General features: G+C 43.1%; 1 protein-coding gene across 1 annotated transcript in view; it reads right to left on the bottom strand.

Moving 5' to 3' along the window:
* The window catches only part of me1 (malic enzyme 1, NADP(+)-dependent, cytosolic), a 75,884-nt gene that overhangs the window by 48,580 nt on the left and 15,030 nt on the right, over positions 1 to 12,274 (bottom strand). The window lies entirely within an intron of this gene.

Below are 12,274 nucleotides of genomic sequence, written 5' to 3'. Positions count from 1 at the left end.
GTTGGGGACTATTTCTTGGCCAGACACAGTGACTTCCTGGAGTCCTTGATGGTGCCTGGTGACCAGCAGGGACCCCAGGATTCCAAAATGGTCCTGCTCCACCTGTAGACTTTACATGGGGATAAATGAACATTGCTTTTCTAGGCTCTGGGAAAGCTTTAAGAATATAAAACTAAAAATAAAAAGCTCCTGTGGATTAAGAATTCAGAATAGAGGGATTAATAATTGACCTTATTTGCTGGTTGAGGTGTCCTGACAAACGTTTAACAGACAAGAATTAAAGGTGCACTGATGTGATTGACCACAGCAACAATTTGGTGGAGCCCTATCAAATATTAATAAGTATAGCCAGCTTTACAGGTGCTGATAGACAGATCTTTTCTTTTTCTTTTTCTTTTTACAGTCAGAGTCAGCCAAGCTGTTTCCCCCTTTTTCCATTTTTTTAAGCTAGGCTAACCATCTTCTATTTAACAGACAGGTATGAGAGCGGTATCATTCTTCTCATCTGACTCTCAGCAAGAAAGTGAAAGAGCATATTTCCCAAAAGGTTGAAGTATTGCTTAAAGTATTGAATCCAGATGCCCAGACATCCAGAAGTGTAAAATCCAAACCTGGAGTCTGTGCAGTAGAAGTCTACGTGCTTTGTGCCAATAATCGGATTTTCAACCATGATGAATAAAATTTACAAAAACCTGAAAGGATTGTAGGTAAAAGCATCTGGTAAAGCAACCCTAACCAACGCCCCCCTCCCCCCGGCTCAGCTACGCTCTGAAAACTCTGAACTTTGAACAATTGGATATTTAGGAAAATATTCCCCATTCTTTTCTGTTCAAACATTCCTGAGTGATGAGAGGGGCAGCGTGTCAAACGTGTCCTGTGCTCGGCTGGGGTGTTTGCTCTCAGAGGGGCTCCCTCTCAGCCAGTCTGTTTCAGAGAGGCCGCTGCTTGCTCACATTCTGGTGTGATGTCCACTTTCACTGGTGCACATCCTCAAAAACACACACACACGCGCAGACTAATATCCTGCTTCACTTTGACCTTTACTTTGGCTTTCATCTCACTCAGCCCTGACCTCTCAACAGGAATATTGAAAAACAAGCACATGTTTAGTGTCATGGTTGTAACCTGGACGAGTCTGACCTCTGACCTGTGAGGTTATTCCACAGAGGAGACAATGAGCTCACTCAGGAAGACGTGTCATGTGTTGATGTGCCTTCGGAAAGTGGTGACGGTGTGAGACTGAGGTATTTCAGCTACAGCTCCTCTGACACTAAAGTGAGACATTCGTCCCAAAATCACCCACAATAAGCACTGAGTCCATATTTAAAATGGGAACAGCATTCTCTACTATTCTCTGCAAGTGAGGCATGATACAGTATGGTGGGCATTTTGCATCCATAAAAGAGCAGCGACCCGGCGCAGCCTCAGCCTCAACATGCCAGCTACTGTTGCTGACTGGTGAGACAGAAGCAAGGCCGCCCTGTAAACGTCTGTGATTTGGATCACGTCCACGGACGCTTGGCCCGGCCACCACAATTTATATCCTTTCCAAGCCACCGGCACTTTCTGTGTACTGGTTGTGTTAAAACAGTACTGGGGTTGTAAAAAATGTGCTTGATCACACGAGACGCACTGTTAGAGGGAAGGAGAAAAGCATACGACACAGAATATATAAGCATTTGGAATGAAGTCTGGTGGTCTTGGCGTCAGAGGAACCATCAGTGCTGACCACAGACATGCTTCCAAATCTTATTAGTCTTCCATGTTGCTAAATCAAAAAGCAGAGTGCTTTCACACTGTTGATTTCAGATTTTATCTCAATGATTCTTGAGGGCGATGCTGTTAAAAAGGAGGGAGTGAGGGGAAGGAAATCAGCAAAAAGGCGTCATTTCCTTTTTGGCAGAACATCTAAAGAAATGGGTTTTGTGTCTGCTTGCTGTATACAAGCTTTCAGGAATTACTGCATGTCATTACATAAGTCAACACAGAGCGGCACATAAACATCGAGACACACAAGCGATGTTAGTTATTTAGCTGGCAGCACTAAATCATCTGAGCATGACTGAAAAAAGGGCATCGGTTATTTCAGACGCTAAAGTACGAGTCCCGATCCATCCGTCGTTCTCCGGGGCTCAATGCAGTCTGTACTTAACGGACCTCAAATAGACAGAAGCAGCTCTGAATTACAACCTTCCCCAATTATCAAAAAAGATTTTCTATTTTTCAGAGTGCCAGCTGTTCGTTTCAGGCTCTGTGTGTGTGTTTGGAACAGCAGCTGGGCCACGATGCACCGCCGCTGTGCACCGTCTGCCACAGCTGACCATGAGGGATATATGGGAGAAAGGAGTCCTAAAATACACGAGGCAAAATGAGCTTAATGTGAGGCTATAAAATGAGATTCGTTCCTCACACAGACTCCCACTGCTCTTTCATTAGCTGAGATACACTTACTGGATCCTGACATTCTGCTCTTTCTGTGAGACAGTTGGCTGTGCCTGACACAAGCCACACTTGCACACTGAAACGCTATAAAAAAGAGCCACAAAACACACATACACCCACTCAAACAGGCATGGCCTAGTCTATCATAAGTAGACACAGCAAAATGTATTTTAAGTATTAAAAGTCAAAGCATTCGTCCTGTGTGTGTTATATGACTGGATTTTAATACTGACACATGAATGTGTACATAGCGTTTTACTGTTGATTTAATCTACAGTGTTGTAGTGAAATTGGTGACTTTGTGTTTTATAAGTTGTCCTGAATATAAAATCTGCAAAGTAACTGTACCATTCAAATACAGTAAACGTAGTGTAGGGGTATAAAAAAAAGTACAATAGTTCTGAGCATCAAATGGAAGAAGACAGGTAAATTCAAACAAGACTTAAACACAGCAGTATACTTTACAGCACTAGACAGCACCGTCACAAAAGATTAAACTCCTTCACAGATTTACACACACAGGCACACATGGAGCTCTATAATTAGCAAACTTGCTCCTTTTCTCTCTGTCAGACTACTTAAATTTCATTTTCACTCTTCCTTCAAGAGTCAAATGTAATGTCCTAAAATGTGCTGTCTGTCTTTGTCTCTCTTTGTCTCACACAGAAGGTCCACGATTAACATCTTTCCTTTATCACTTCTGTAACTTCTGTGTTTTTATGTTAAATCGTTAGATAGAAGATAAGTCTCCTCTCTTGCACAGAGGGGAGTCACTGTACAGTGTTACTGCAGTGGGTAGGAATGACTTTCTGGTGTAATGGTAAATGGACTGAATTTAAATAGCTCTTTTTATAGTCTACCAACCACTCAAAGTGCTTTACAACACGTGTCAACATTCACACATTCACACAGATGGGACTTGCCCAAAGACGCTCAGACATGCAGGCTGGATGAGCAGGGGATCGAACCACCGAGCTTCTGATTAGTGGATGATCTACCTGCTGAACCACACATATTTTTGAGGGCTTATGTTAAGATTCTGTTGTTGAAGTTGAATATTTCTATTCAACTCGTATTGTGTTTGTGTATATTTTGCATGTAGTCATAGTATATGTATAGACATACAGCAGGTTCTATATGAATCAACCAATCAATCAGTTTAATCACATTCTTACGTCATGCCGGGTGGTCTAAAGAAGAAAAAGACAGAAGAAGAAAACATAAGATAGAAATCTACGAGAGATTATATAATCTATATCACAGCCAGTCGATGTGAATGAAAAGACCCATGAAAGCATTCAATGCCTCATTAAGAATAATTACCCACACAGCTCTGTGGGCCCTCAAAGGCTGCCAGTGTCACATGTGAAATAGATACCATCCATGGAGTTGGGCCCAAAGTGACCAATTAACATCCACCACAAAGAAGTAGGCAGCTTGGCCATCCAGAGGGGAAAGCCTGGCCTGTAGAGCGACTTTATGATTGAAGATACGGCTGGTTGGGTCGGGGCCGGCAACTGGTGACGGAGGGAGAAAAGAGCAGGGGTGGGGGTTTCATGGCGGGAAAGATTAGCAGTGCACGGGTCGTGGACTTTGGCTGGGAAAGCGTGGGAACCGGTGGCTTCACTTTAGACATCTCTTTGACTTTTGACTTGAATGTTGCCGTCGCTGCGCCCCAGTCCTCAGCTTGTGAATAGAGCTGCCAATCTCTTCAATTGCAAGGTCTCGTCTTTTGGACTCTGTCAGCCTGTCCGTCAGTTGGCCCTCTTAGGCGTCTTCTTAGGATGGACACTGACTCAACATAGGCCAGAGACATCATTGAGGAGGTGGGTGCACGAGATGGTGGGGCCCTAAGCGGCTCCTTCAGCAACAGACTGCTGCATCCGCTGTGTAAGAAAGAATGCTACCACAGGTCCTTCATTCCAACAGCTGTCAGACTGTTCAATGTCTAATGTAGCGCTGCGTTTACACACATACTGTTTGCACCACTGTGTCGTTTATGTTTCAACAGCTTTCTATTATATCCATGCAATATTATCCACTTATTATCCAAACCCATGTGCAATTTTTCAATTCCATGTGCAATTTTCAATTTTCCCCCCACCAATACTATTTTTTAATAATACATATGTACATTCTTGATACAGCTCCACACCAGGATGATCAGGAGCAGTGCATGTAAAATTTGGCAGAAAATGACACTAAAATTCAATCCAGCAGTTCTCCTTCCCTCAAGGCAAAGACCTCCAACCTGCCACTCATACACCTTCACCACTATTCTGACTCCTTGTTAACTCTGTGAACGGTCCCTGGGCAGCTTTTAATAGGGAAGTGTGGACCTAAAGGATCCAAACATGCAACAACGCAGACAGACGATTCGGATGTTTAGCAATCATAAACACAACAAATGTCAGCATTTTCTTTGTCTGCATTTTTTGGTTTATGTTCATCAAAACCAAAGTATGGTGATAAACATACACACCCACACATCCAAATCTAAAAACAAACAAAAATGCACACACACACACACACACACACACACACACACACACACTTATGTACACACACAAAGCATCCCTATGTTTGTTTGTCTGAATACAGGTTTGACTGCTGTAATGCCTGCTCTCTCCCCTCAGCAGCCCTAAACTGGGCTGGGCAGGATAAACCCTAGAAAGCTTCCACATGTCTCTGACCACATCTGAAGTGCCCGCACCCTGTGCCAACACATGTGATGCCCGCAGCTCCATGTTCCAGAAGCCGTGGTAACAACCCAAACGTGTAATCTACCCACTGGCCAGTGCCACCCCTTAACCTCGGACTGCTGCCATGCCCAGCCTAAAACATTCAGCGGAGAGGAAACAGCTAATTAGTTCACCAGAAGGCCAAACAAGGAAGATGAAAGAACAGGTCCTTTGAAACTGATAAAATGCCTTCTCTGCCTCCCTTCCTCTGTGCTGCCCAGGGAGTTCAAAGAGTGGGTTTGTTGCCACATTTTCAGCGTAAAGATTTAGAAATTCAAACATTCTGCTACCTCAACCTTTTAATTTCCATCTGCCACCAGCACACAGAGCTCTGTCTCACAGCTGAAGGCTCAGAGCAGAGCCACTCCCGTCATTACAGTTAGTTCAATTCCTGAATGTCACTGTTTGGTTTAGCTCACCCACAGGAGGAGGCTCCTTATCACAATATCAACGCTGTTCTGGAAGTTTTCTCACACGCTTTTCTCCTCTCAAATGTTTTCTCATGTTTCACTTTCTGTGTGTAAAACAATTTCCAAGACTGTGTTGAGACAAATTATCAACATGAGTGGAGCACGTCAGGTCCTGTGCAAGCGGCAAAGATCGGGGCAGAAAAATGAAGCCAGTGCGGAAGCGCTAAAAACGGCCACTTGAGGCTGGTTCCAAAAGAGTCACTTCCCCATAGACCCCCATATTAAAATGGTCAACTTAGCAGAAAGAAACATGTTTACAGCCTAGTAGAAAAAATGATTTTGCTCTCCATTGCTAATTTCCCCATTCAGGACAACTGTACAACATTTGAATCATATTAAGGCTTAAATTTCTGCATTATTACGGACATGGCCACACAACACAGCGACTAGGCTTCATCCAGCTGTCTCAGCTCCACCCACACTCCACCTTTTTGTCCTTTTTTTGGATTTTTGGACAGTTGGTGCATGCAGTGGTCAGATGAATGAATGACACATTTCCAATTATGTTTCAGGAAATATGAATAGTGCACATATTATTATTAACTACTTTTTGAAAAAAGTACTAACATTGCTTTTCTACATAGCAGATAAAATAATTTGTTGCATCACTCATTAGATTACTTTCATGACTCAGCCCAGCTTACACCTGCAGGAATAGAAAATGACACACTGTGGTTTAACAAGCAGCCATACTACAGTATTTCAGTTAACATTAACCCTGCTGACTTTACACAGCAGCTCTCCAGAAGTTACTTCATTAAACTGATGCAAAAATTCTATAAAAGCAATATTGGCAGAATGCAGAGCTGCTAAATAATCTGCAACATTACCTTCTGAGGTCTGATGCAACCAGGGACATAAAAGCAGTAGCAGCTTTGGCTACAGCAGAGCAATGGCTCATAGAACTTACAGTCACATCGTCCAACCCTATTTTCAATGCAATTTTGAGAATTTTCTGTAAGATCATATCACACGTAATGGCACAGAACATTTTTTAACATTTGGCCTTACACAGTGGAAGAAAATGAAATCATCTCCTTTAGCTGCCTCTTCCTTTTTCTTAACAAAAATAGGGGTCTGTGACTCACTATGCGACTAAATAACTGGTTTCAATGGACAATTTTGTCAATGTGCTGACAAAGAAAAACTTGAACCAAAAACTTAAACCCTCAAAAGCCTTTCCATTTTCTAGGAAAACTTTTAAATGATGTAATTCCACGCAAAGCCACGATGGACTCGGCTTGTGAGATTCCCAGATAAGACAAGAAGAGGGGATCTTCCTGCTCACGGTCCTCTACCCTCCAACACGCTAATCCCACTTCCAAAATCAAAATCTGCGGGGTGTTTCCTCACTCGCCTCCTTTCTTTCCCTGTGTGTTCTCTGAGCTGCAGCTTCAATGGAGGTGCCCTCTGCTCCAGGAGAAACAACCCCTATTGAGAGAGACCTGAGCCTAACATGATAGGGAGGCCTTCCCCTATTGAGCCTCTCTCAACCACAGTCGCAGATCAGACATGGAGACAAAAGCCCGCAGGCCTTCAACAGAGAGAGGGCTCAAATGTTTGGCAGTGAGATACGGCCTGGCAGAGATGTGTGTGGCCACAGAGTGCTTCTCTATTCAAAGCTGTGTGGGAGAAGGAGTGCTTTCTTTTCATTACAGGCAGAGCTGAAGCACTACAAGAGATGGCCTTCTTGTATGACTTGTTTATCAGTAAAACCACTTGCTGAAAGTGATGTATAGTGATAGCCATCTTAACCCCCTTCCCCTCATTTATCTGCCTTGCATTCATGTTACATTAGTGCTGCCACAGCGTTTTTTTTTTTTATGTTTTTCTGCATGTTGAATTTAATGGTTCAGGTCAAGTCAACCGTATTTATGAGGCATCTGAATAAAGAGTGTCCCAGAGCGTTTCATGAGGTTAAAACAGAACAAAGACAAAGTCAAGTACAGTAAAAGCAGGTAAAACCACATCAGTCATACTGAAAAAGCAATAAAGAGGTTTAAAAGGTGTTAACACAGGGCTTCAATCAACATGTTAAAATACAGGAAATTTATTCTGCTAGGCTGATACTTTTGGGTCCCGAGTCACGTCCAACTTTATGGTTCAGGTCTTAAACAAGTCACTTTTACTCTAAATGCACCAAACTTACATAAATAATGAACCTCTTTAAGAATATTTATTTATCGCTTTTCAAGCAAAGCAAACCGAGCAGGTGTGAATTGTGCCTTATTACTGTGATAAATTGCGATCATCTATGGTTTCTGAGCAGAATGCGTTGCATGTTGCCATCTAACTTTTGAAGACCAGAGCGTAGTCAGGGTTCCTCCATGAAACTGGTTAGCAGATGTGATAAACTCACCACACTCCCCACACATTTTGTTGTACTAAGCAAAAATCTAGAAAAAAAAAAACTTCCTTTCAGATGTCTTGCCAAAAAGGAAATGGCATCGGGATGTTTGATTAGGCTGTTTGTCTCCATCGCTCTTTGTAACACTTGAGAAGTTCATTTGTCTCTCAAAATGGTGACATGCTGCTCTGAATGCAGCTTCGTTTGAGAAGCAACTTAACATTCAAGGCCACAGAAAACTTTCTTTTTTTATTCAACCTGAATCTGATGGTGCACGTATCCCACAGAAGTTGCTTTTGCTGCTGCAAGCCTGCTTGTACATTATAGTGAGTCAAAAGCCAGTGTAATGGCAATATGTTTTGTATAATTTCACCTCTTGGAGGGTAGAGAGCAAAAAACCTTTGAGCTGGCAGAAAAATGTAGAACTTCTTCTGTGGTTGCCAGTATAAAAGTTGATTTTGAATAAACCTGAATTGAAGCTGTGGGGGGCTAACATTTGCGTAACATTCAACAGGACTGTGAGAAAGTCATCTCCAGCGGTTGAGTTCGCCCACACTGTTGTTGCACCATAGACCAGCGTATCTGGATTCACTTCTGCTGGTGATGTCAGAGCTCCTCAGACCAGCAACCTCTCTGCAGCTGACCAAACAGGGAACAGAGGACAGGACTGCTGAGGCTGTTCCCATAAACACACGGCATCAGCACCATCTACTCTACCCCACAATCACCGCCACGTGTTCTCTCCACACCGCACCAGGACTCCAGCAGTTGGACGCAGTTGGATGTGCAGCGTACAGCAGCATCTCAGTTAATCACACCAGTGCGTTCAGCAGAAAAGTATGATATCTATGCAAGATAAGTCAACACACAGTAAGATGGGGATTCGGCTTTGGCCTGAAAATAAAGAAACTTTTAGCCTTGAGGGTTCAGACATGCCCACGTAAACATCTTTATTCTTAACCGAGAACATGATATGTGCCCCAGACATGCAAAGTAAGCCCGTTTGGAAACCAAAGCTCAAGCAGGAGACTGGTAAATATTGACAGTCAGCAGAAACTGAATTAGGAACTTGCTATCACAGGAAGCCTCCTGATGAGTTCACTGGTTTGGCCGACGGGGACCCACATGAGGGGACTCTGGCCAACAGCTGGAGGAAAGACTGAGTCATACATCTCCATCCACGCTCCAGTGTTTATAAACACACACATAGACATACATGCATGCACACATACACACACAGGACAAAAGTAATGCAGATTTAAGACAAGTCTTAATGAAATATCCATGCAGATGTACAATACACAGGTATTCTACATACACACAGGTATTGTATACACACACACACACACACACACACACACACACACACACACACAGCCTCCCTAAAACCTGATTCACAACACAAAAAGAGGAGTCTATTTAATCCTGCAGCAGGAGAAGACCCACACTCCACGACGTCCTCATTGTGCAGCAGCACACCGTGGCGTCCTCTTGTTTTATCAACAGCGGCATGTGTGTCTAGACACTGTAAAAACATCTGGTGGGGGTAAGAGAGTGGATAGCCCAGTGGAATGACAGATTTATCCCATAGTTATCATAGCTGGGATTAGAGGATAGAATCCAAAGATGAGAGAAACGGCGGGCTGAAGACTGACCAAAACAAAGAAAAGAGCGCGAAAGAGAGAAAGAAAGTAAGAGGCGGGGATGCTCTTTTATGAAGGTAAAAGACAAACTGATCAGGCCGCCAGCGTCTGGCTGGTGGGGTGACTGGGCGCAATGGACCACTCAGAGCGGGCCAGTATTCACAGCTCTTTTAGGCTGTGATCAGCCAGCCGACCAGGCTCATTATATAAGAGCAAAAACCACCAGACCTCTCACCACCACCACCACCACCACCACGCTCAGCTCAGCCTCTCTCTAGCGCTGCCACGTAGAGAGAGAGAAAGATCCAGCTCTGGTCTATCAGAGGCTGCTTCCTGCTCAGACGTGGTTTGAGCTGAAAGCAGAGGAATCATTTAAAGCTGCACTAGGAAAACTTATTTGGTACAGTTACACTTGTTTTAGTTGTTGCCCAAGAAATACATCTGCCAGAGTGAGGTCACGAGCAAGGAATCTTCCCAGAATACGGGAGGCAATGAACCAATACAAGCATATGATCGCTCTGTCCGCAGAGAGGTGCACTCATCAGTACCTCCAATTTCACCACAGATTCATACAACTTTGCCCAAATCCATGTTCAACCCACGCTGATCTCACTGGATAACAACATGAAGCTGTGTAGATGTGTCAAAATGCCATTTCTGCTTTGTCATCACATAACCAGATAATATCTCTCCAGCATTTGGAGAAACAGTGAAGCAATCAGGGCATGGATTCAGAATGGAGGTTGATGCTGCTTTATAAGTTGTCACAAGTCTACTTACTGAAATAAGAACTCTTTCATTGACTGTGAAAAACGTTAAGTTAACCGAAGTCCAAAATTTCATTATAACAAATATGTCACTCAACAAAACAAGATGTCCAACAAGAAATCGGCTAAAAAATCGTAAGAAAAACATGACTACACTTTATAGCATGTTTGGGTTGAAACTATGCTCAATTTGAGTTTTAACCATTCAAAACAGATAATTTGCAAGCATCACATTTAATAGAAATTGAGTAAAATTACAACCCTCTGCATGCAGAGTGCATTCTCCCATCACAGCCAACACCACTGAAAACACTACTGCACTGTCTGAGCCAGAGGACCGCAGGCTTTCATGCAAGTGTTGATCATATTACTGGAGTGAGTATATTTGATATTTTCAATGATATTTCAGTTTACCAGTAGATAGTGGCTTAAAGCAAAGTACATACTTCATAACTCGTTAACACCCCCTGACAGTTCTTGCTGGCTACCTGTTACCATGTGGGATGTAGCTTGATTGAGCATGCTCACTGGGGAGGTTTAATTCATCTATTGCCATTCATTCTTGTGTCTATTTGACAAATTATTCTTCAGTGACAGTTCCATGCAATGTTAAATGAGTCGACTAATATAACTAACACTCGACTCACATTACAATTATGTCTTCTTGTGATATACTTCATCCCCAGAGAGAGTGGTTGACCCTGAACTGAACATTATGGAACAGCAAAGGGGGGAAGGGCAGGGTCTGACACCTTCACCCTGCTTTGAGTTTGTTGTTGTCCACACCAGTTCCACAGGAACAGAAATTCAACTGATTTACAGCAAAACTATGCTACAAAACAAGAAGAGCACGCTTCTCTTTTAGTGACAGTGCAGCAAGTTTCCAGTTTGTGTCAGTAATCCATGTCCAAAAAAAAGAAGTCCACTGAAGACGCCCAGAGATTTGACATAGAAGCAACACTTGATAGATGAGTGTGAACAGAAAAGGCCTGGGAGAGTTCTGCTGGAGGTACGACTCCAGCCAGATCCCACTCTAATTTCTCTGGCTGTGGGAGCTTGGAAATCCCCCTCGCAGATTACCATAAAACATGACCAGAACATTTTCTTGTTTCCGTCTAGGCGGTTTTGGGGAGGTGCGAGGTGATAGAGCGAGGAGGCGTGGGTGTGAAAGAGTGTGTGAGAGGAAAGGCTTAAGAGAGGAGAGAGATGAAGGGAAGGTGTTTTTTTTATTTTAATCAAACCATAATCCATGTTTTCTCAGATTAGTTGAGAACTCTAAAATCCTTCTCCCAGTATCCCCTGGGGTACAAGCACCCTTGGTTGGGATTCACAGCCATCTACTTGTACTATAAATACAACATCACCTAGTCCGATCCTGGCCGGGGATCTTTGATGCAGGCATTGAACCTTTCTCATTCCTTAGGAATTTATTGCATGAAAATGTTGAAGTTTATAGGAGCTGAATATGTGATTAGCAGCGTCAATCAAAAATATTGGTATTGGCCTTCAAAAACCCTTTCTGGTCAGACTCTTCATGAGATGGAAAGAGAGAGAAAGAAAGCGGGGTAAACCTCTACAGTGCTCTTTAGTGGTTTCCGGTGCACGGCGGAGGCAGCCGACAAACCCAGCTTAGTGACGTATGATGTGTTCTCATGTGTTCTCTTACATTTTACATTAGAATAATGGGGTAAGTGTGTGTTGGGGGAGTGATAAAATGGAAGAAACAGAGAAAGAGGGAGTGAGGGGCAAAATGAATGTGTTCATTCATGCTGGTATGTGCATGCATGAGTGTGTATGTGTGTGTTCATGCACACTCTCTACGTTTGATCTGTAAAACATACAACAGCCATGAATCTGAAAAGAG

The sequence above is a fragment of the Chaetodon auriga genome, chromosome 8 (genome assembly GCF_051107435.1).
Source record: "Chaetodon auriga isolate fChaAug3 chromosome 8, fChaAug3.hap1, whole genome shotgun sequence".
NCBI classification, from domain to species: Eukaryota; Metazoa; Chordata; class Actinopteri; order Chaetodontiformes; family Chaetodontidae; genus Chaetodon; species Chaetodon auriga.
Note: the sequence above shows the minus strand (reverse complement) of the source record. Positions and strands in the feature narration are given on the sequence as shown.